Source organism: Bactrocera neohumeralis, chromosome 6, assembly GCF_024586455.1.
Source record: "Bactrocera neohumeralis isolate Rockhampton chromosome 6, APGP_CSIRO_Bneo_wtdbg2-racon-allhic-juicebox.fasta_v2, whole genome shotgun sequence".
Classification (NCBI taxonomy): domain Eukaryota; kingdom Metazoa; phylum Arthropoda; class Insecta; order Diptera; family Tephritidae; genus Bactrocera; species Bactrocera neohumeralis.
The window spans coordinates 8,406,139-8,430,220 of NC_065923.1; positions in this window are offsets into that span (position 1 = coordinate 8,406,139).

A 24,082-nucleotide genomic window follows, 5' to 3' on the forward strand; every position below is an offset into this window, starting at 1 on the left:
CTTGTGTTCGAGAGCGAAAGTAAATACGACAGTAACAAATGAGCGAATTGAATGGACTTATGTATATGTATGTATGTATATACTTAGCTTGTTGATAGTCATAAGCAATACCGTGCGCTCTAGCAGCAATCGAGTCGGCACTTAGACACTTGCGAAAGGAAATGCTAATAAGGGTGGTAACCGCACGATGGAGTCAACACTCACCAATACCAGCACGAGGTGCCCATATGCGTTGCCATTGTGTGGGAGTCGCACGGAAAAGCTGGCTCTCTGAAGTATCCTTTCGGCCGTGTTGGTGTGCCGGAGTTGTGAGGGGCTGCTTACTGCCTTTACTATGGTTCGCCATGCTTGAAGATGGAAAATTCAAATCAGTCTACAGAAAACGCGTCCGTGAACAGAAGTGGCCGTGTAAGGCTACACTTTCCGCGTGTAATTTTTGTCGGTATGATAAATAAGTGATACACCCTGTAAAAGTTCTGTAAGTTTGGAAATTAACTGCCAGCAAATAGAGCAGAGGCTCTTGTTCTTCTTCTCCTTCTTCTATACTTTAATTTTTTTTTCTGCTCTCTATGTATTTTGGTTCTAATCTGAATGTTGTTGGTGTGTTTCTATATATTTTTTAAACTAAAAACAAAAACATAAATAAAATAATTAATAAAAAAGGTAATTTTGAATTATAATAAAAACTCAAACAACACTAAACTAACGGGAAACAGTATAATGATAAAGTGATAAGAAAAGATAAATGGCGAAAAAGTGTTGAGCGTTCATGTAAAAAAGAAAAAAAAAAAAAAAAGGGAAAACGAAAAATTTCTTGCAGTGTGTGTATGCTCATGAAGTGAATGGCAAACAAAGGATAATCGAATTCGCAAATAATGCACACTGCCACATACATACGTACGTACATCATATGAATTTGGGCATGTGTGCGTGCCATAGTGGAATTACAGTAAGGCCGTCTCGAACACTTGCTCAATTGTGAAGTGAATATGCAAACGAGTTGAACTTTCAAGTGCTTCCAAGCGAAAACTACTCTTCCAACATTCTTATCGAATGAGAACCACACAGGTGCCGCGACAACACACTAAACGTAAAACTAATCAGCACAATAGTCTCATTGATGGTGCCGATAAGAAGAAAAGGCGAATTCCTGCGAATATCACTGTCGCCAGGCAGTGCAAATCGGAGCGCCAGCAGCAACAACGCAAACAATATTTTTAACACGAATTTTCTACAGCAAACACAAATAAAAGATTTAAGCATTTAGCCAAAGACATTGTGAGTCCAATCCACCATGTACATAATATGCCAATGTATATACATGTGTATGCTTCCAACAAAGTGCAGAAACCGTACACTTTCATTACGCTTATGAACTGCAGCGATATCCGAAGATTAGACTTCCAATTGGCAATCAAAATTAAAGACATTGGACAAAAAAAAAATATTATATATAGTATATGATATAGATTGGATTATGAAAAAAATGAATTGAATTTTCAAAATATTTATGCATTTTAAAACTATTTTTAATTAATTTATTATAAAGTTGCTTTTGGTACAAATACTGCTTTGCTTCTATCACCCGTACTATGGCAATTATTCAATTTTTATATAAAATTTTGTTTGTTATTAGCACAGTGTGTAAATAATGTTATTGTTTTCGTATAAATAAAGTTATATATAGGTGTACGCTTCTTACACTAGTAACATATACAAATATCACAGAGCACATCTGATCCTATTTGCTAGTATATATTCATACCAGATTTCCAAACTTGAGTACTGTATATACTCGTAGTATGCATGATTCCAGATTGTGTTATTTTCGTTAACTAACTTTTGTTTTGTTCAATTGCTAAATAAAAATGCCCGAAATTTGGCAATTGATATTTTTACCATTAACTAATCAACAAAACTAATTTCATATTTTTTTTCATTGAATTATGGGTAAAATAGGTCGTGTTATCGAGAATAATAATGGATTTTCGCTATCTCAAGAAGCTGCAATTTTTTTTCAAAAAGGCTATTCAAAAATAGAGATCCATTTTTTAAATTTGCCTTCGATTTTTTTTTAAATATTACAAATTAATTTTTTTCATCGCCTAGTTTCATTGGAGGTGTTTTTTTTTACGTGGCGGCTCCCAAACCCAGCGCATAACTCTGGGGAGGGGATCTTTCGCCTTCTCCTTTTAGCTCGCCTACAAACAGCAACAGCAGTTTATTGGGTACCCAGAGGATACTTAGTCTAAGTCCAGAAATTGTTAGAACTAGTTTGAACTTCAGATCTTGTGGTGACTGCATCGAAAAAAGCAGTTTCGAGAAAAATGCGTTTGGAGTTTTACGCCCAGTCGTCTTTTGCTACCACGATATTAAAACGGCTATAACTTCGGAAATAATTTTAATTTTGAAAAATCCTTTTAGGGAGATATTTTTGAGTATCAAAAGTATTGAGTTATAAAAACAATGGCGACTTTTTAAAATTTCTAGAGTTGAATACCCCTTTAAGAAAAAAGAGTTGACAGACCGAAGGACGATAGTACTCGCCACAGTGAACACTCATGGATTATTTCATCTCTCCATTCATTATTATTCATTATTAGATGAAGCGTTGTTTTGGAATTTTGAAGTAACTTAAAATTTATTTCATATCATTCGAAAGAACATACTTTGGCATTTATTTTTTGAAGATTATTTCTATCAAATGTCTTCCGCGGCTACGTCTCACATGGTCCATCCGTTTCGATGACTCGTTCGAGCATTTCGACTGGTAACTGGCGAATGACACGTGTGATGTTTTGCTCCTGAATCGAAGCGGGATTGTCCGTATAGACTTATAATTTACCCTAAAGGAAAAAGTCTAACGGGATGATATCACACGATCTTGGTGGCTAATCGACCGGTCCTAAACGTGAAACTATCTGTTTCTCGATGTGCGATGTGTGGGAAGTGGAAGTGTTGAAACCAAACGTCGCCGCGAACAATTTCCGGCATTAAATAGTTGGTTATCAGGCCCTATAACGGTCGCCATTGACGTTTACGATCTCACCGGCATCATTTTTGAAGAAATATGGACCGAGGATTCCACCGGCCCACAGAGCACACCAAACAGTAGTTTTTTCCTGGATAAAATTGCAATTCTTGAATCTTTTCAGCTTGCTCTTCGTGTAAAACGCGGTGATTTTGCTTGTTTATATACCCATTGAGCCAGAAAAGGACCTCATTGCTGAACAAAATTTGGCTTCTTGGAACTTTTCAAGAGCCCATAGAGCGAAGCGATGTCGCTTGGAAGGTCGAGCGGCTTCTGTTCTTGCACAAGCTGCATTTTGTACGCTTTCAACTTAAGATACCGACGTAAAATGCGCCAAGTCGTTCCATACGTCACTCCGAGTTACTGTGAACGGTGCCGAATTGACTCTCCACGGTCTTCATGTATACCTGAGAGTGTACACTATACCTGACTGCGTGCTGGATGTGGTCTATTCGGTCGAATATTATCCAATAATGAATGCTGGGTCTCAAAATGGCTGATGGTGTTGCGAATAGTAGGCTCAGTAGGCCGATTATGTTGACCATAAGTTGAACGAAGCGTTTGAAACATATTCTCTTCAGAATCTGAATTTTCATCAAAAGTTCTTAAGGGGTAAATCTTTCCATGATGAAATGCCAAACAATACTTAACAAAAATAACATGACAGCTTGACACGATTCACACATGATCTGTCAAAAAAAAAAGGCTACTGAAGAAAGTACCTCTACTTGGATCACCCGTAAATTGTTTTCAAATAGTTTTGCTTCGACTTGTTAAAGTTGTGTTCCCTGGTTTTGATCTGAAAAAAAACGGTCTGCAGATCGAAATTTTGTTATATGTTATAAAGGTTATGAATACCCTTATGCATCATTAGCATCTAAATGCTCGATTATGGGGTTATATGGGTTTCCTCGCAAAACAGCATTTTTTCAACAATTTTTTTCTCATATAAAAAATTAAATATTTTATTCGAATTTTTTATTATTATAAACATACATTATTGACAAAAAAATTCTGAAATTTTTTGAAAAAAAATTAAACTCGGCCATTGTGACGACATTTCCGGTGACTCCTCGGAAAAAAGATGCGCCCGCTTTGGCAGGTTAACTCCTTATGGGATAATTTAAAGAGGAAAAAATATGTGTTTTAGTTAAAACCATAACTTAGAATTTGGACGAAAGAAAAAAACTCCATAATGGATTTTCGGAAGCCATTTTTACAAAAAAATTACAATTTCTGTGAAAAGAAGCTTTGAAATATCTTTCTAATTTATGCACTTAATTTTTCGTTCGGTTCTTATTTACAAATCTCACAACTCCACATAATAATTTCATTTGTACACATGTATGTATTATATGTGAATATATACTTTATATGAGTGTAACATTTAACACATCCGCCATACAAAGCTTCTTGATTGTTTTTCATTATTGCCACATTTTAATTTTGGCGAGGTGGAGAGCTGACGTCAATTCAATAAACCAAATTTTTTTTCATATTTTCAGTTATTAGCTCATATAAAAACAAATATTAATAATTCGTCTGTAGATTTAGTATGAGTACCGTTATAGTATATACATATAAGCACAATACTCTTACATATTACAAAATGAAAAAAAAAATAGATGTGTACATACATATATTTATGTATGTATATATGTATGTGTGTATTTTAATAAACTACCGAATTTTATGATGAAATAATCACAAAGTTTCAATACATGGACGACGTACACATGCACATGCATATGTCTTTAGATTTGTTCGTCAGCACCAAGTTTCGACTAAACACATTATGGGTTTGTGGGGCGACTGTACTTGGATATACTTGTATGTACATAGCCTTGCTCATTAAAAATTGTCATTCGCCATTGCTTTATGCACAATTTATCGTATCTCATTTGAATCGCTGCTATCGAAAATAATAAAAAATTTGCGATAAAAAATATTGTTGTAAATAAATTCACACATGTGCACACACATGCAAACGTACGCATACATACATAGATGCCTTGAAAGCATACATACAGGCGCACAACCACCCCATATCGCTATGCAAAGCCTGTGGAGCCATCGAGCAGTCGAGCTGGTGCTCAACATGGGCTGAGGGTGGCCGAGCGGTGTCCGCGGCATTGGTGGGGGCGTGAGGCACATTAAAGTTTGACAGTTGAGTGTACAAAGTGCGATTGGAAATCATGGGTTATCAGCTAACTGCGCTCGAACTGCCTCGCTGGCTGAACGACTGCTATAAAGATTAAATAATTTTAATACCAATGCAAGGCGAAATATTATGAGTACGCAGAGCTTAGAGCCGAAGCTAGCAATGTTCCTGCGTGCATGTGAATGTGTACGTGTACATGCACGTCTGGCGGCAATTTCATCGACAAGCGTATTGAGGCTCAAAAGTGGTATCGAACCAAAATGGCATTTTCATAAAAAATCAATAAACTCTCGTATTATATGTGTGCACACATACATACACATGCCTGTGTAAACTGTTTAATATTATTTTTTATTTATTTACAATTCACACATACGCAAAATGGCATAGGCACTTACGCACATATATGGAAATATGTATGTATGTGTGTATTTTGAACATTCCAACGCAATTTACACAGCGTGCACTCCAACGAACAACAACAACGAAGCAGCAATATAGTACCAACTGCTCTATAGCTATGAAGCTTTGAAGCTGTGTTTGTTGACTCTGTTTCGTTTTGCTTTTGCATACACATACATATTTGCGGCTTCGTTTATGAAAGTTGTTCGCCACGCACTCTTCCACCTGCCTTTGCCCACAATGTGTGGCACCATACATACGCCTCCACCCCCGAAGGCACTACATTAAAGTATTTTGCTACAGTTCGACACTTTTTCATTTTCGTATGAGTGGCTTTATATACAGTTGTACGAGTATATGCCTATGTAGGTATGTATGTGTATTAGTATGCAGAGGCACACACAGTTTGCTTATGTGCGGTGATATTACAATTTCTGCCTTTCATTCTTTTGCCGCTTTCCCGCTGTCCTAATACGAGTATTATATTTGCTTTTAAATATTTTGATATACAACACAGTTGGGGCTTATAACTTTTATATTTTCATACACACACTATAATGCTCTAAGATACGACCACAAGCATGCTTCTACCTACATACTTGCCCAGGGAGGCACAATATTTTACCCGAATATGTGAATATTCATAGAAAAGCGAGCAAAAGGATACTGCATCTACTTGTCGGAATATTTCTACCATTTTGTCGAACATATATATTTGCATCGTGGGGTCTTTTAAGAACATACCCTTATAAGTTCTGTGGAGGAAATACAAGTATTAGCTCCGTGGGTCATGGGGGTCTTGTAAGAACATACCTTTATAAGTTCCTACTACTAACAGGAGATCCACAACTATTGGAGATATGAGGTTGGTAAAACGAAGCAGAAATATATTTTGATTTGATTGAACTTGGGTCTACGGTAGTCTATTAGGAAACCTTAGCAAGCTGTTGCTTTCACTCTTTGACAAAATCAAACTATGTAAAATAGTATGATATCCTAAACCACAGTGTAAACGTCAATAAATCAGACTACATTCTCCCAATGCTGGATTTCAAAAGATGCTTTCAGGTGAGGGTACCCTCTAGACGTGAATGGAGAAGGGGTATAGTAAGGGAGGAAGATACAATCTCAGTCTATACCGACGGTCCAAAATGGACTGCGGGGTAGGCACGGGAGTATATTCCGACGAACGGACAACTCTTTGTATCCGTCTACCGAACTGGGCATAGAGAAAGCCTGCGAACACTATTAAATAACTACGAGAGGATACATAAAGCAGCACGGATAGCCAGGCGGCTCTCCTGGCCTTGTCGTCTCCTTAACTGCAAGAATGCACTGAGCTCACTAGAAAACAAGCTCCACCCTGACATAATCTGGGTTTCCGGCCAAAGGAACATTTACGACAAAGAAAAAGCAGACGAGTTGGCAAAGGCAGGAGCTTTCCTAAACGAATCCGAGGCAGAGTGGATACCAAGCCCGCTAGGATCGATTGTGAGATTCAACGATTTACAATTTCAACGATTAGCAAACAATAGATGATAAAATATAACAAAATGCAATATGGCTAAACAGATAGCCATGAATATGACAAGAAAAGAGTGACTTTTTAAATAGGTCCAGGAACAGTATCTACAGACCAACTGCTACTATAACAGGACATTGGCCATTTGAAGAATAAGGAAACAATTTCCAATTTCTCTGTGAATGCCCAGCCCTATCGCAAATCCGACACAGAACACTTGAAATCCATCAAGCACCAAACCTTGAATGGATGTCTACAAAAAGATGTCTATCCGACATTAGTAGTTTGAAAGAGAGGATGAATCGTGATAGCAGTAACATAAGGTCTACGACTAGTGCCCCAAAATGGCACAGCTAGTTCTAATTGAGCCCGATATGCAACAGGGCTGCACTCCTACCCACCTACCTAGTATATCATCACTGACGAATTATTTAAGATGGTACGTCTGGCACTTTGTATAATGGTTGTGCTTCTGATGTTGTCGACTTTTCCAACATTCCAAAGCTGTAGAAACACAGGCCTTCAAGTACGTTTATAATCGATTTATTTACCTTTACTTTTGTAACTTTTTTGTGAAGGCAGATAGACTTTCGGGCACAGCTCGTGTATGACAAGCTCATTCTCCAAAGATCAGCAAACACGGAAAAGGATCACATACACGCTAGTGTTGTAGATCTCGAATAGCATTATAGAAGATTATTAGTTCTTTCTTTTCTCTCTTTTATAGTTTCGTTTCTCGAGAAAATCCATCGACTCCATTAGTCGAAATAAATCATGTTTTCTATATAGTCTTTAATTATACTCACAAGCCTCTAAAAATAATGCAAAGGCAGAGTAACTCTTGTTTTATTTACGGGCGCTTTTTACAATCCTTAAGACTACGCTGCCAAATTCAGTAGTCATAAAAATTTCCAACCGACCTAATTCACCGTAAACTACAAACAAGTTTCGCTAAACCTTTGTGTACACAGTGGGAGGGAGGAGAAATAAATGAAAGGCGAAAAAATGAAAAACTTCCATCTAAAAGGATAATAAAAGAATAGGCGAATTGTAGGCAAACAGTGGGGAAGAGCGGGTGGACGGCTGGTTGCACTGTCGGCCAGAACATGTCTGTGTAGCAGACCAAGCGTGGAATAACTAGAAAATAATATTTCTCCACATCTTGCACAGTTGTTGTTGCTTTGAGTGTCAGAAATGGAAAAGAAAATAATTTGATGGTTTTATAAAGGCGGGCACGCGCGGGTGAATGGCAAAGAAATTGCACGGGAAGCCTGGCAACAAAAGCAAGCACACAAAATTTGTACTACACGGGAAGGGGGTGGGTGGAGGCAATAGAAAATAAAGAAAGTTTTCGCTTTGACGCAGGAAAATTGGGAATTTTTCCTTTTACACTCCACGTTTTTATTCTCTTTGTGCACTGGCCCCTTCTTACCGAAGAATTTCGCTTATTTCGCTTATTTTGTGTTCATATTTTGTGAAAAATTTTGCGAGATAATTCTTCCTATTCGTCTGGTCTGGCTCACGCAGGACGGCAACTGTGTACTTTAGTCTGCGGCAGGGCGTGGGAGGTTGCGTTTGGGGAATGGTGGCCGATAGCGGCATTTCAATGGCTGCGATAATAATTTCCCGAAATGTATGTGTGCGTGTGTGTGTTTGGCAGCGTTGGCTGTTCTTAGATTGATAAAATTGGACTTGTAACTTGTAACGGTGCTGATCACCGCCAAAGGCTGCAATATGCAACAGCACGTGTCAGTCGCGCTGGACACTGAGCGAAAGGGGGCTTAAGCTACGGTCGGCAGGTAGCTACGAGTAGGTGGCTGGCCGGTGCAGGAGGCTGGAAGTGTAGTGACAACTCATCGGCTGTTCAGCAACCGCTTTAGAATTACTGTTGTGAAACCGCTACACATGTATGTGTGTGTGTGTGTTTCTTTCCGTTGCAAGCAATGCATAAAACTAAATACTCTTGATACAGATGGCCGCATTAATTACAGGCTCACGCCCACACGCACATACGCAATTATTCATAAATACACACACTGTTAGTTTTTGAAATCCATGTTCGTATTGTACGTATGTATTTCATACATACATATGCGTAGTAAACTGTTACACAGTTCGGCCAATGTACATTTTCTGTTTTATATTTCATTATTAATATTCTTTCTTTTTCTACGGAAATTTTTGATTGCGCCACATTCATTATGTGGAGGAGGGGGTGAAATAAAAACGCTCACACACACACACCTACAGGTCGCTCTTGTATGTGTATACGCAGTGGCACACATGTTAACGCCTTTAGCGGGCTTTTTCGCTTGAAAGCCAACAACGGCAGCAAAGCGGCCGCAGCAACTGAGGGAACAAACAAATTAGTGTTAGACAGAGATGGCGTATGCTTAATGAGACGCCGCCTGAGAAGCAAGGATGTGCAGAGGCGAGCTACACGAGTGCGAAAAATATGAAATGAAATTAATTTTTCACCAAAAGAGATGAACGAGCAAATGAGAGGAGAAGCCAGCACATGTACACATACATACATATATGTACATATGTATGTATATGTTTGTGTGTCTGTCCGATTGTGCGCCTGTACTTGCACAGCGTTGTGGGTGTAGTAAAAATAAAAATATGAGAAAATTAAGAAATCGCAAAGATACACACGCATACAGACACACAGGCATACATGTATTTGTTCTCGCTTACTTCAACTTTTAGTGAAAACCTTCGCTTCTTAAGCGCTCCTGCGCGCACACATGGACGTGGTTACTCGTGTGTGTGTGTGGATTTCTTTTCTGGCGCGTGGCTGCGTATGTAATTATTTTAATATATTTTCGATACAGTGAACCGAATAAAAATACGCATATAAATTCGTCGTTCGGAATATTGCTGTTGGTGTTGTTGATGCGATAATGATGAGTGCGCGTATGCGTGAAATTTTACTTCAATTCAAAGAAGGATGATGCTTACTAACCAAGAACCTCATTTAAACACACACATATGTACATATTTTATACATATATGTTTGTATTTAATCCAGCATATTTGTATTAGATACACGCATCTGCATGTACAGTTATAAATCGCTGCGGAGATATGTTTTCAATATTAATTGCTGGAAAAAATATTAGACGTTTTACTTTCTCTAAAGATTTTCAGTCGGTAAACGGTGCCTACACCAATAAAGAGGAAGAAGAATAATTTTCAATGTTCTTTAAGTCAGTATAGATACATATTTATAGATTATAGATTATTTCAGAGAAGAAACAAGCATAAACCTTTAATATCAAAAGGAATTGACCCACATCCGTACGTATAAGAACCATTTCAAAATAAGCTTTCAAAGAATTGCAGAATATCTCCGATTCATGTCTGACACTCAGCCTGAAACTAGTCTAATATCTAGTAATAGTGCAGTCAAAATCAGTTGGTTGAAATATATATTTTTTAGTAATTTGGGGTTAATATTCTCTTTTAAGGGGTTACATGGATTTTCTTCGGGTAAAAAACAGCCTTTTTTAACAATTTTTTTCTGATATAAAAAATTAAATATTTTATTAGAATTTTTTGTTCTTACAAACATACACTATTAACAAAGAAATTCTGAAATTTTTGAAAAAACATCTTAAGCTCGACCATTGCGATGCCTTTTCCGGTGACCTCTTGGAAAAACGATGTGACCGCGTTGGCTTAATACAACCTTTCAGGATCATCTAGGATGAAAAAATACGTGTTTTAGTTAAAACCCGAACTTAAAACTTGGACGAAGGAAAAAAACTGAAAGCTGGACTTTTTTGATATTCTTTTTCACATAGTAGTTGTAATCGAAAAAAATCCTTCGTCTAAGTCTTTAAGACCTGTATCTCAAAGGTCTGTGTAAAATTTCATGAAGATCAGTCTGAGTGGTGCTCGAGAAATCTTGCCAACCAAATTTAATAAAACCATAAAAAAATTCGATTTTTTTTAACGACATAAGAAATACTAAGCAAAACTCATGAACCAGAATTTATTTGTCTTCTAATTTAGAAAATATGACATCCTCTAACATGATTAATGAAAAGAGAATAATATCTTAGGGTTAAACTACTGTGATCAAATTGAAAGGTGAATTTTTAATCTATACTTCGCGTATTTTTCGAATCGGTATTTTTTTTCTGTAAATTGGTAGTACTGCTAGTGACTATGTCCGAATTTATTGAACAAGGAAATGCGATAATGCACCATCTCATAATGCATTGGTTATTCGAGATCATTTCGGCACGTTTTCAACTAATATCGTGCCGCAACCACCACATTCGCCTGATTTATCTTCGTGTAACTTCTGGCTATTCAGCAAATTCACATGACCACTCCGAGGACACCGTTTGACTGAATTGAGGATATAAAAGCCTAATCGAAGAAGGCTCTGATGGCCATTACGACGAAGAATTTTTCCAAGTGCTATGATGACTGAAAAATTCGTTGGCATAAGTGTATTGCACCGGGAAGGGATTACTTTGAAGGAAATGAAATGGACAAATTTTCTTTCAATTTGATCACGATATTACAAGAGCTAGCATAAACAATTTTTGAAAGTTTAGTATAAAAGCTTTAGATCTAACTAAAACTGAAAAAATAATGCATCAAGTCGGCATATTCGCACACACGTACCCTGGTACGCTCGTAGTAGCGATGTCAAAGGTGTTTTGACTGCTATCAGCTCTATAAACCTTTGCACGGGGGTGACTCTCAATTCTTTCACTCAAGCATACATTTTTACTAATACCCATACATTTATGCGTGTGTGTGTTTGTGTAGTGTTGCTGGTACTTTAAAGTACAATCACATACAACCAAAACTAAAATACATATACAAGTATAATGAAAAAGCAAATTGGGTAGAAGGCCTAACCGTGCCATATGCCACAACGTGACATGTCCTGCAACGACCGTTAGCCACAAGCCGCAAGCACATCAATCATAAACATAACCGAAAAATGTAAAAACAAATAACCAGCAGTGAGTCAAAGTTAGAATGCGGGCGATAACAGAGACACCGAGCCACGCTCAATGAGCAAACGCTTACGCTTTTTAAATATTGGTCACAGAGCACCATACACAAATGCATATGCACCTTCATCTGTGCATAAGTATAGAATGTGTGTGCGAGTATGTAATTATAAAATAAAATTGTATTTCAATTGAGGGGGTGATTTGCTGGCGCGCAAGTGTAAGTTTGTTTCGACATAATTATATGCACATGCCCTTGCGACCAAGAGACATATGTACATACATTCAAACATACTTACAGTTATATCAAAGAAATAATAATGTAGTTAGGAGTGTGATGATTTTGGGTTTGTGCGTCAAAAGGGGGATACCTTTCGTCACCACTTTCCCTCCTGCGCTTTTTGCTTATATATATATTACACCTTTAGCGGCTTTTCCAATTTCTAGTTAAGTTCCTTTTTAAATTCAAAATTCAATGACTGCTTTTTGACGTTTGACAAATGAGAGAGGCGTTGTTGTGGTGGTTGCAAGCGACATTTTTTAATGTGGTTGTGAATCGTGTTCAATTATTTTATAATTGTTTGGTAGTGGATGAATTCGAAATCTAAATTATTTAAAAATATATTTATATACGGCAATACTCAAATTTGTCATACAAATCGGCGCAAGCTTGACTAGTCTATGATTTCACACTTACCATGGTTCAAGGCGAAAATCTCTCTGATATTTATCATTAAGAGGATAAAAGTTTCGTTTGTTACCTTCAAAGAGGGTAATTCTTGAATAAATAACTAGTAGCCGCTGTATAGAAGAAAGTGATTTAAAAAAAACAGGATATTTATCATTTGTAGCTAACGACACCGCTGATCAATGTCAAAGACCTGTGTAAAATTTCATGAAGATCGATTGAGTAGTTGTCGAGAAATCTTGAAAACCGACTTCAAAATCACAGTTTCGAGAAAAACAAGTTTAAAGACGGTGCACTTAGCCTAGCCAGCCTCAAGTGTACAAGTTCTGAAGGCCGTATCTCCGAAAATATTACTCGGATCAACTTGAAAGACAAATAAAGTCTTTTAAGACAAAATTCTAGAAGTGTTATAGAATTTAATAAGATTATAAAAATAGTCGATTTTTTAAAGCCGTAAACCCATATAACCCCTTAATAATGTTCTCCGAAGTTATTTACTATGTATCGTTTCAATGTCGCTTCAACACTAAAAGCAATATGTAATAGTGACTAATCGAAGCTGTAGATACCTTCTTGGGATATGAGAAATTATTGATGAATTATCTCAACGTTCTGACAACGTAGAAAATTTTCATTTTGAAAAATTTTTTTGAAGGAAACAAAAAATTTCTTTTTGAGTTTACCAATACATATGTAAGTAAATACACATATGTACATGCATACATTTTTTATATTTGAAAAGAAAGTATTTACCAAAAATATAAAACTGCGAAGATAGCCCTTCTTTTTACCATAAAAACTTTGCCTTTGGAAGGTGACAACAAATGCCACCATAATCAGTTCAAGTGTTTCTTTTACGATCAAACTAGTACCGAAAACATGATAACCATACATGATTACAAGCGTGCGAGTTTATTATATCGGGTGATTTTTTAAGAGCTTGATAACTTTTTTAAAAAAAAACGCATAAAATTTGCAAAATCTCATCGGTTCTTTATTTGAAACGTTAGATTGGTTCATGACATTTACTTTTGAAGATAATTTCATTTAAATGTTGACCGCGGCTGCGTCTTGGGTGGTCCATTCGGAAAGTCCAATTTTGGGCAACTTTTTCGAGCATTTCGGCCGGAATAGCCCGAATTTCTTCGGAAATGTTGTCTTCCAAAGCTGGAATAGTTGCTGGCTTATTTCTGTAGACTTTAAACTTGACGTAGCCCCACAAAAAATAGTCTAAAGGCGTTAAATCGCATGATCTTGGTGGCCAACTGCCCATGCATCCCGAAAAATGCACTTGGTGGAATCATTGACCGTATTTTTTCAAAGATGCTGTTGGACGCAACGTTACGGTGAATGGCGATCGCTATCGTTCGATGCTAACAAACTTTTTGTTGCCAAAAATGGAAGAACTGAACTTGGTTGACATGTGGTTTCAACAAGATGGCGCTATTTTGAGGGAAAACTTCGGAGAACAATTCATCTCAAGAAATGGACCCGTAAGTTGGCCAAAGATCATTTTAACGCCTTTAGACTATTTTTGTAGGGCTACGTCAAGTCTAAAGTCTACAGAAATAAGCCAGCAACTATTCCAGCTTTGGAAGACAACATTTCCGAAGAAATTCGGGCTATTCCGGCCGAAATGCTCGAAAAAGTTGCCCAAAATTGACTTTCCGAATGGAATCACCTAAGACGCAGCCGCGGTCAACATTTAAATGAAATTATCTTCAAAAAGTAAATGTCATGAACCAATCTAACGTTTCAAATAAAGAACCGATGATTTTGCAAATTTTATGCGTTTTTTAAAAAAGTTATCAAGTTTAAAAAATCACCCGATACATACACATGTTATAAAATTTACCCTGCAAGACAATTCATTTATTTTGTGCGATTCGTGACTTTAAGGACTTTCTTAACAAAGCTAGAAACTCGGTTTACATTCATTTGTTGACTAAATCGTTTTCGCTTGACGTGTTAAACTATGAATTATAAACTCTTGACAAAAAAGCGAGCTAAAATGTTTAAGATCAATAATTAACAAGTAAGAAGGGCTAAGTTCGGGTGTCACCGAACATTTTATACTCTCGCATGGTAAAGTGATAATCGATCGATAATCAAATACCGTATTTGTGTAAAGTTTTATTCCGCTATCATCATTGGTTCCTAATGTTTATACTCGTATTATACAAAGAAGGCATCAGATGGAATTCAAAATAGCTTTATATTGGAAGAAGGCGTGGTTGTGAACCGATTTCATATTTCGTACATGTCATCAGGGTGTTAAGAAAATAATATATACCGAATTTCATTGAAATCGGTGGAGTAGTTCCTGAAATATGCTTCTTGGTCCAATAATCACTTCTTCCGTAAAATTTAGTGTTTCTGACGTTTTTTGTTCATCGGTTAACGCACTTTTAGTGATTTTCAACATAACCTTTGTATGGGAGGTGGGCGTGGTTATTATCATTTCTTCCATTTTTGAACTGTATATGGAAATACCTGAAGAAAACGACTCAGAAACAAAATGTAGAGTTTGGTTGACATATATAATGGTTTCCGATATGTACAAAAACTTAGTGGGGCGGGGCCACGCCCACTTTTCCAAAAAAATTACTTCCAAATATGTCAATGACAATGTGCCAAATTTCAAATATCTTTATTTATGGCTTAGTTATGACACTTTATAGGTTTTCGGTTTCCGCCATTTTGTGGGCGTGGCAGTGGGCCGAATCTTCGAACTTAACCTTCTTAGAAACTACGTGCACCAAGTTTCATCATGATATCTCAATTTTTACTCAAGTTAAGCTTGCAACGGACAGACGGACGGACAGAAATCCGTTTCGACTCTACTCGTCGCCCTGATCACTTTGGTATATAAAAACGAATCTTTTAGTTTTAGGACTTACAAACAACCGTTATGTGAACAAAACTATAAACTCTCGTTAAACATTGTTGCGATATAAAAATGTTCCAGTTGGTATGGCTGCTGACCAGTAAAATAGCTGTGTGTTTGCCTTGCTAAAATGTGAGCGCCAACACCGAACTGCCAAACCACCCTTCGGACTATTTCATAAACCGAAAAAAAAAAATAAAATTTTATTTTACTGTTGCTTTCAGCGGCAGCCTTACATGTCAGTCACCCCTTTCCGCTCTCAAGCACACATCATGCTTCAGAAAATACTGTTAAAGTGAATGTGAACTTTGTTGGTGCTCAATGAAAACGAATATACTCACATATGTTTGTGTTTACACAAGTTTATATACAACATACATATATTTGTAGTAAGTGAAAGTGAAAGTCAATAGAAAACCTTGACCATTCAGTGACCAACCAATGATTTCGAAAGCCACCCATTCGGGCAGAATTCCCCAACAGAAAATCGTTCACCTCCGAATGCTGACACTCTCGTTTTCAACTATTTACTTAAATATGTATGTTTGTGTGATGCGAGTATGTTATGAATATGTGTTTTCAATACGACCAAGTCGGACCGGCGATTTGAGTTGCTGATTGTATTGAGTTCTCTCAAGCACTGTGTGTAGTAGTAATCGTCGCTTACTGGTTTTGAGGTTATTCTCTTCGCGAACAAATGCTCACATTATTCCATACACACTTCATATAATTCGCTGCATATGTATGTATTGAACTGGCCTTCTCACTTTGTTTCGGTGTTTCTGCGCAGGCTCAGAAACAAAATGAAAGTGAAAGTGACATTTTACTCATACGCACTTGAACACCTTCAACACACGAATGCCGGCTTTTCTATCCTATACTACGCGCATACATTTGCATCGCTTGCTCGTGTATGTACAATGTACATATGTGCTTGTTCATTCTAAAATGGTACCGTTTGTTTTGAAACACTAGCACATTGGTTGATTTGAAAAGTAATTATGAGAGTGTATTCGTAAGCAAATATTAACTTTGATTCTTCTTTTTTTTAATATGGTGGAATATTTTCGAATACCTCCCATTAAAATGTTATTAATCTGAGCCCCGAAGGTTCTTTATTTTATTTTTGCAACACATTGCTACATAGTTTTGTTCACCTAACGGTTGTTTTTATCACCTAGAAATAAACGAGTTAAATATATAGTATAATTTAGTGCAGGATATCGCATTAGCAACGGGCACCTTTGGGCTAAGAATAAAAAAATTGGCCTTGCCCCACCCTCTATAAAGTTTAATGTAATTTTGTGTAAAAAATGTAAGAAATCGGGTGAGAACTTGTCTAGACCCCATATAACTAATAAACATTATGCACCTGAAGGTATCGCTCCGCCTTTTATCCCTGGAAGTTGCAAAGGTATGAAATTTTCGGTTACACCCAAACTTAACTCTTCCTTACGTGTTTTATTTAACGTTTCTCAGGACTTGCTAACGATTCTTATACTCATTGTACATCTACACATGCAACCGATCAAAAAATTCATAAATTCGGTTTGGAAAATTATTTTTATTTATTTTAAAGTACAAAATATGTGAAAATAATCATAAATTCAGGACCAAATCACTTTTGCTCGATATGACCACCTTTTGCCTTAACTATGGCCTTGAGCCGGTCAAAAAACGAATTGCAAGCTGCCCGAATGTGACTTGCCGGTATTTTGGCTCACTCAGGGACAATGGCTTTCTTCAGCATCTCGAGACTGGTGTATTTTTTACTTCGGACCTTGCTCTCCAAAATGGCCCAGAGAGAATAATCCATTGGATTCGCATCTGGTGAATTCGAGAGCCATTGTGTGGTCGTAATGAAGTTCGGAACGTTGTTTTTCAGCCATTCTTGGCTCACTCGCGCTTTGTGAGACGGTGCTGAGTTTTGTTGAAACGTCCATGGTTTGCGACCGAAATGTTTGTTTGCCCACGGCTTCAAAGCAGCCTCCAGAACACTTACCCTCCTAATAATATCGCATTTACTTTGACGCCAGGCTCGATAAAAACAATTGGAGAGCGCCCATATGCGGTGACAGCGGCCCAAACCATTATTTGTGGCGGGTGCTGCCTCCTGGTGGCCAACCGATGACTTAGATTCTCGAATGAACGGTCGGTCAAGTAAACCCTATCGTTTTGAGAGTTCACTAATTGCTCAATTGGAAAAATTTTTTCGTCAGAAAAGACAATGTTCGGAATTTGACCACTTACGGCCAAGCGAAGCAACTGCTTCGCTCTCACAATTCTTCCTTTTTGCTGCTTCGGTGTAAGAGCATGGGCCTTTTGGAACTTGTAAGGCTTGACCTTGAGCTCATTTATCAATATGCGTCGGATGCTGCGGTCGGATATTTTCAGTTGTTTACCCATTTGATTGGCACTTCGTCGTGGATTTCGCTCAAGTCGCTTCTTCACTTTCCGAACCATCTCACGTGACGTTGCAGTCTTTTGATGACCACCTTCATGGCGTTTTGCGATGCTACCAGTATCATTGTAACGAGTGATGGTGCGATAAACAAAAACTTTATTCACATTAAGGTGTTTGAGCTCACGAACAATTGCTGGCTGTGATTTTCCAGCCAAAATATAAAGCAATCACACTATTACGTTTGAATTCCATCGCTGATCACTTTTTTGCGTTCACTTTTGGCAAAACGCTTTTGTACACTTGTGAACAATACTCCGAACTGTCATTCAGCAAATTTATAAACAGCTGATTTCAGTGCGACAGCTGCGCGAATGGTCTTCGAGTGCCGGACCCTGTAGAGACGATGTTCTAATTTGATTGATTTTCTTAAAAAAACTTAAAAAATTCCCGAAGTTTACGGTGGTTTAATGGCTCCACTTCTTCAGTGAAAACCATTTTATACGGATGCAAGCCCAAATCCTTTCTCAAAATCCACCCTGTTTTGGTTTAAGGCAGTCCCAATTCTCGAAAACGTCTTGGAATCGACAAATTCTTCAACGACACTTGCCTCAACGGCAGCAATATTTTCATTGCTTCGAACGGTCCTTTGTCATAATGGCACTTGAACATTATGTAAAGAAAATGTACGCACGAAGTTTTCAACAATTCAACGAATAGCGAGCACAGGTGGCCGATTATTACGACAGTTGCAATTGGAGAACGAGCAAACGATATCAAAATAATAAAGATTAATAATTTGTAAACGTTGTTCTTGCGTATATCTTTTCCATGATGAAATTGTAAACATTACTGAATATTATGAAAACTTTACAGATCATGACATCGTGTTATCAAACAGAAAATTGAAAAGATATTTTAAATTTATACTTCGCGTGTTTTTCGAATTGGTAAATTCTTTTTTTCTGCAAGTTGGTAGTACTATTAGTGACATCTATGCTAAATTTCACGTCAAAATATTCATTAGTATTTGAGATACGCGTCGTTTTGTGAAGCTCTAAAAGTTCTTCGATTTTACTCTGTCTGAATTAATTGAACAAAGAAGTGCGATAATGCACTATCTCATAATGCATTGGTTATTCGTGATCATTTCGGCACGTTTTCAACTATTATCGTGCCACAACCACCTTGCCTGATTCGCCTGATTTACCTTCGTGTAACTTCTGGCTATTCAGCAAATTCGCAAAACCACTCCGGCGACACCGTTTTGACTCAACTGAGGACATTACAACTGAATCGAAGCTGACCATCACGACGGAGGAGTGCTATGATGACTGGGAAATTCGTTGGCATAAGAGGATTACTTTGAAGGAGAATTCACCTTTCAATTGGATCACAGTAGTATTGCATATGCGAACTAATACCTCAATAATAAAATATCTGAAATGTTACAAGCAACACATAGCTGCAATACACACTAAACGATCAAAGTCAAGATAAAGATCTATAAGAAATTTTTCTTTTTTTTTTTATTAAAAATCCGTTCATTTCAATTTCGCAATGTTCGCGTAGCGCCATGTTCATGCACTAAACACAATAAAGACGGCAGAAGACAGGCAGCAAATATTAAAATACACACGCTCTAATGGGCATCAATCTTGCAGTTATTGCTGTCGGTGTCCCCGAACTACAAATTCTTATAACTTTTTCTACTAGATAGATAGTTTTCGGATTCACCAATTTCTATGATATTAAGTTAACAGGATAATTAAAATCCTTACATTACATACATAAGTATATGGTGTCTATGTAAAAAGTCAGCCATAGACAGTCAGGTCAACATTTTCAGTTGGCAATCGACAGCTGCCGTGGTGCCACTAATATGTGAAATGAACATATAAATCAACATATGTGTTAACTTCTTTTTTGCCCAAAAAGTTTTTTAATTTCTTTGAAGTGAAAGGCTTTAGTACGGCAACTACAAAGTTGTGTCCATCAGCTGTTTGATAAGTCACTGCCGTCTTCAAAATGTTCAGGAAGATCAGACAAGAAGATTTCGCCGTCGCTAGGTCGAATGTGCTTAAAGGTTTCAGTTTTAAACAGTACTGAAAGTCCCGAAGATTTCAAAAAATATTGTAAATATTTTAAGTTATTTCTCTACTGTAATGCTAAGAGATGGAACTAAACTGGCTGGTAAAAGAAAAGATTTGACCTCATATGCCCTCAGCAGTGATTGGCAACACTTATGTACATATGTACACATAATATATGGGCTTACTACAATCTTTACACCAACAACACTACTAAATTCAAAATTGAAAACAACATTTGCAGCGGCAAGTTCCGGAATACAGTTGATGTTTGGTTAATAGCGTGGAAGTCCCGGGAGATCGAATATTTGAACAGCATTTATGTGTTTTGTTATTGGTTTTTCACGAAGTGGTCAGATTCAAGTGCTTAGAAGGCATTCCTATTGTGCCGATGTGCTTATGTACATAGAGGTGAATGTGACCTGGTGCGAGTCAGTTTGCATGTCAATAACTTTATTAGTCACTGCCAGCTATGCCAGTATGATCTGCTAAGGGTAGTTTGACGGATTAACTATGACTTGCCAAAGTATGACTGGATCTGTCAATTGCGCTTAGCGACTCTAAGGACAGCATCCCATATATGGATAAGTGCTGTATAATATTGTAAGACAACAATCAAAAGCGGTAACAAAAACAAAAAAGCGATGGGTGCATGGGGGAAAGTGAAGCACAGTGCGTTTATGGATAGCGCGATTGGGTAATTGTTGCAACAGATTTGGCAATGCGATTGTTCACAGTTTTGCATTGTTGATTTGCATGTCGCATGAACAAGTACTCGAGCACATATGCGCACTTTGATTGTGTGTGTGTGTGTGTAATAATGTGTCCAACTGCGATGATGCTCATTATAATTGGCCTCAGGGCTCAGTTGAGTTTGATGGGCATGCATGTGACATACTTGATTAGCTTCCGTGCACACAGCCAGACAAACACGTGCACAATGAGATACCAGATAACTATGCCTCAGAACGTCAAGATGCTGTCAAATTAATGCGGGACATAACTGTTTGTATATATGCATGTGTTGGTGCACGTTGAACTTGAAGTTGGGAAATTGGAGAAGATGTTGAAAGTGAAATTAGTTGAATGCCAAGGCCCCGGCGAGCGCACTCGCTGACCAGCCAAAACGGTGAAGCAACAACACACCCTTAAATATGAATTATGCACATAACGCGCCGTCTTGCTGTCATTTAAACGACAACAACAATGAGCAAATTGAAAAACTATCGCGTAGAGCATCGAACACTGTGCCGGTCGATTAGGGAAAAAACTAGTAGCAACAAAACCAAGAACAAGAAGTACAGCAACAACAAGTACAACAACCACAACAGGCACAATACTGCGCAACAATAGAAAATCGAATGGTAAAAACTGTGAAAGCAAAAAGGGCGGACCAATCAACCGCCTCACAGACACACGACCACACGCACAAACACGAACTCTCCACGTAGACTGTGAGACTGTCGCCTGGTTTGCATTGGCGGGCGCACTGCCTGCGTTGCAATTCACTTTTTGAGGGAAATTATGTGATTTTCAATATTTTGGGGTGTTTCAAAGTGGTTTTTTGATGGAAAACCATTAAATGTGCGCGCTTCGTTGTGCGACTTTGCATGTATGTATGTGTGTGGCAGTCGGAATTTTATTGTGAAAATCGTGTCGCAATAAAAGTGCAACGTTGGCGAGGGGGTAGTTGTTTGTTTGTCCCCTGATTATTTGTGCGGTCGTCGATCGCCGATCGGAAATCGGTAAATCGGTGAATTTAACGAAAAAAGTGCCGAAAATTGTGCACTTTTTTGTTGGTTGATTTTCTGCTGCATCATGCACAGAGGCGCACTGCACAGTACTAAACGGCACGTTCCAAAGGATACAACACCGTTGCGCATGCGCGCTTTACTCATTCGATTTTTTTACGCGATTCAAACGACAAACATTTGTTCGATTTCTAAATCAAGTGAATAAATATCAATGACTTGACATTTTGTGTGATAAACGAAAGTAATTGCATTTACTCTATGAGAAGAAGCAAAGCAAAAATATTAAAAAATAATTTTTATACATCATAACAACAATAAATATTACATATGTGTACGTAAGCAAATATTTAAAATAAAAAAAAATAATATAATAAAAAACAAAAATTTGTAACAAAAAAATAAAAACAAAATTAAAAAAGAAATTTAAAAAAAAGTAAAAATAGCTCATAAGAATAATATTAGTGAAATGATAGTGAATATTCGTATAATCAACAGCCGAATTTTTCTTTAAAATTTTTTTGAAGGGTGCCGTGAAGAACTCGTTAACAACCGTTAGCATGTTTGCCAGAAAAAAATAAATATTTTTTTATTTCTTATTTGATATACAATATATTTTAATTGTGTATACGATTTTATTAATTTTTTTGTTTTTTGTTTTTTTTTTGTGAATATACAAATTAAAAGAAATTTTGGTTAGTTTGCTCTGGCATTTAACGAAAAAACTGTCCGCTTTTTGCAAATGACTTAATTATCTGTGAAAACATTGCTTACTTATTCCATAGTAAATTAAAGTTAGTAAAGAAATAGGTTTAGTGTACCAAATGTCAAATAAAAAATCTCAAGATGACCAAGACTATGACTCGTATTAATTCGCTTGATTAAATAAATACTTTTAATTTAAATAACATTCATCTATACTCCATTGAGATAAACTGGGTAGTCGAAAAAGTTTTTTCGTTTTTAGTCAGTAGATGTCGTTGCAGGTTAAACTTGTTTATTCCCAGCATCTTTTCTTTACTATCTGTATATAGCATACATTTAGGCGTTGGGCCCCCTTAAACGTCAAAAACCAAACACACAACTCACCCAGCAGGTGGTGCTGCATTCAGTTTGTCTACCAGCCTCTTCTCCCAGCAATCGACCAGCCACTTACATATCATATTTGGTGTTTGCTTCGACCACCCACTCTGGCAGCCACCCAGGCAATTACTTGAGGCTGTCGAAAGAGAAGAGTAGTTTGTTTACATTCTTGCCATTTTCATTGGGGCATTTTTCGTTCAATTTTCTACTTTTTCATTTGTTTTTTTTTTCTATTACCTTTCACATTTTTCCTTAAACTCAAACGCGCATCTCACTAAAATATGTGAAGGCACAAATTCTATGTAAGAACCAAATAAATACGACGAATGCTGGAAGAAGGAGATAGCAAGTAATGTGGTGATGCGAAATGAGTGAAGCAGCAATCAGTTACCTATGCACTATGCCACAAAACAGATCACACACACTTGTGGGTTTATATTGTTTTCCACACGGCCTTTGCACTCACTCTTCGGCATCACACGGAGGGGCAGCGGGCGAAGCGATACAATTGCCGCCCAACGCCAACGGCCAACGCAGCCAACTTTAATTCGGCATATCTGCAACGCCACACGGCAGCAGTGACAACAACAACTAACCTAAGAGTTTGCTTCTAGCAAAATAGTGAGCGTTGCTTGGCAAAAACGAAAGTCAAGTCGAGCCAACGAAGCGTGCAGGCCACCAAGCAGTTGCCAACTACAACTAAAATTACATACAGACACATACATACATACTTACGTATGCTTTACTTAGTATGTAGCCGTCTTGCTAGTCAACCAATTTCAACCATGGAAACTTAATTTATGTTTTCGGCAGAATCGAGAATTCTTTTCGCTACTCAGTGCCCCCACCGCCCTTCACGCTAGTTTCGTGCGACTGCTGGCTTGCATTTCCACTACTTTTTCACTTTTTTCTCAAGAATGAAATTTATTTTGCCAAGTCATGTTGAAGAAAATTTTCATAAGTTTTACATGTACGGCTAAACACACAAACACACACACACAAGCAGGACTACAATCAAAATACAGTTGGTGGCGGTGGTCGGGTGTAATGTGAGGGCGTTCTGTTTGCTAGTTCGTAACGGCTT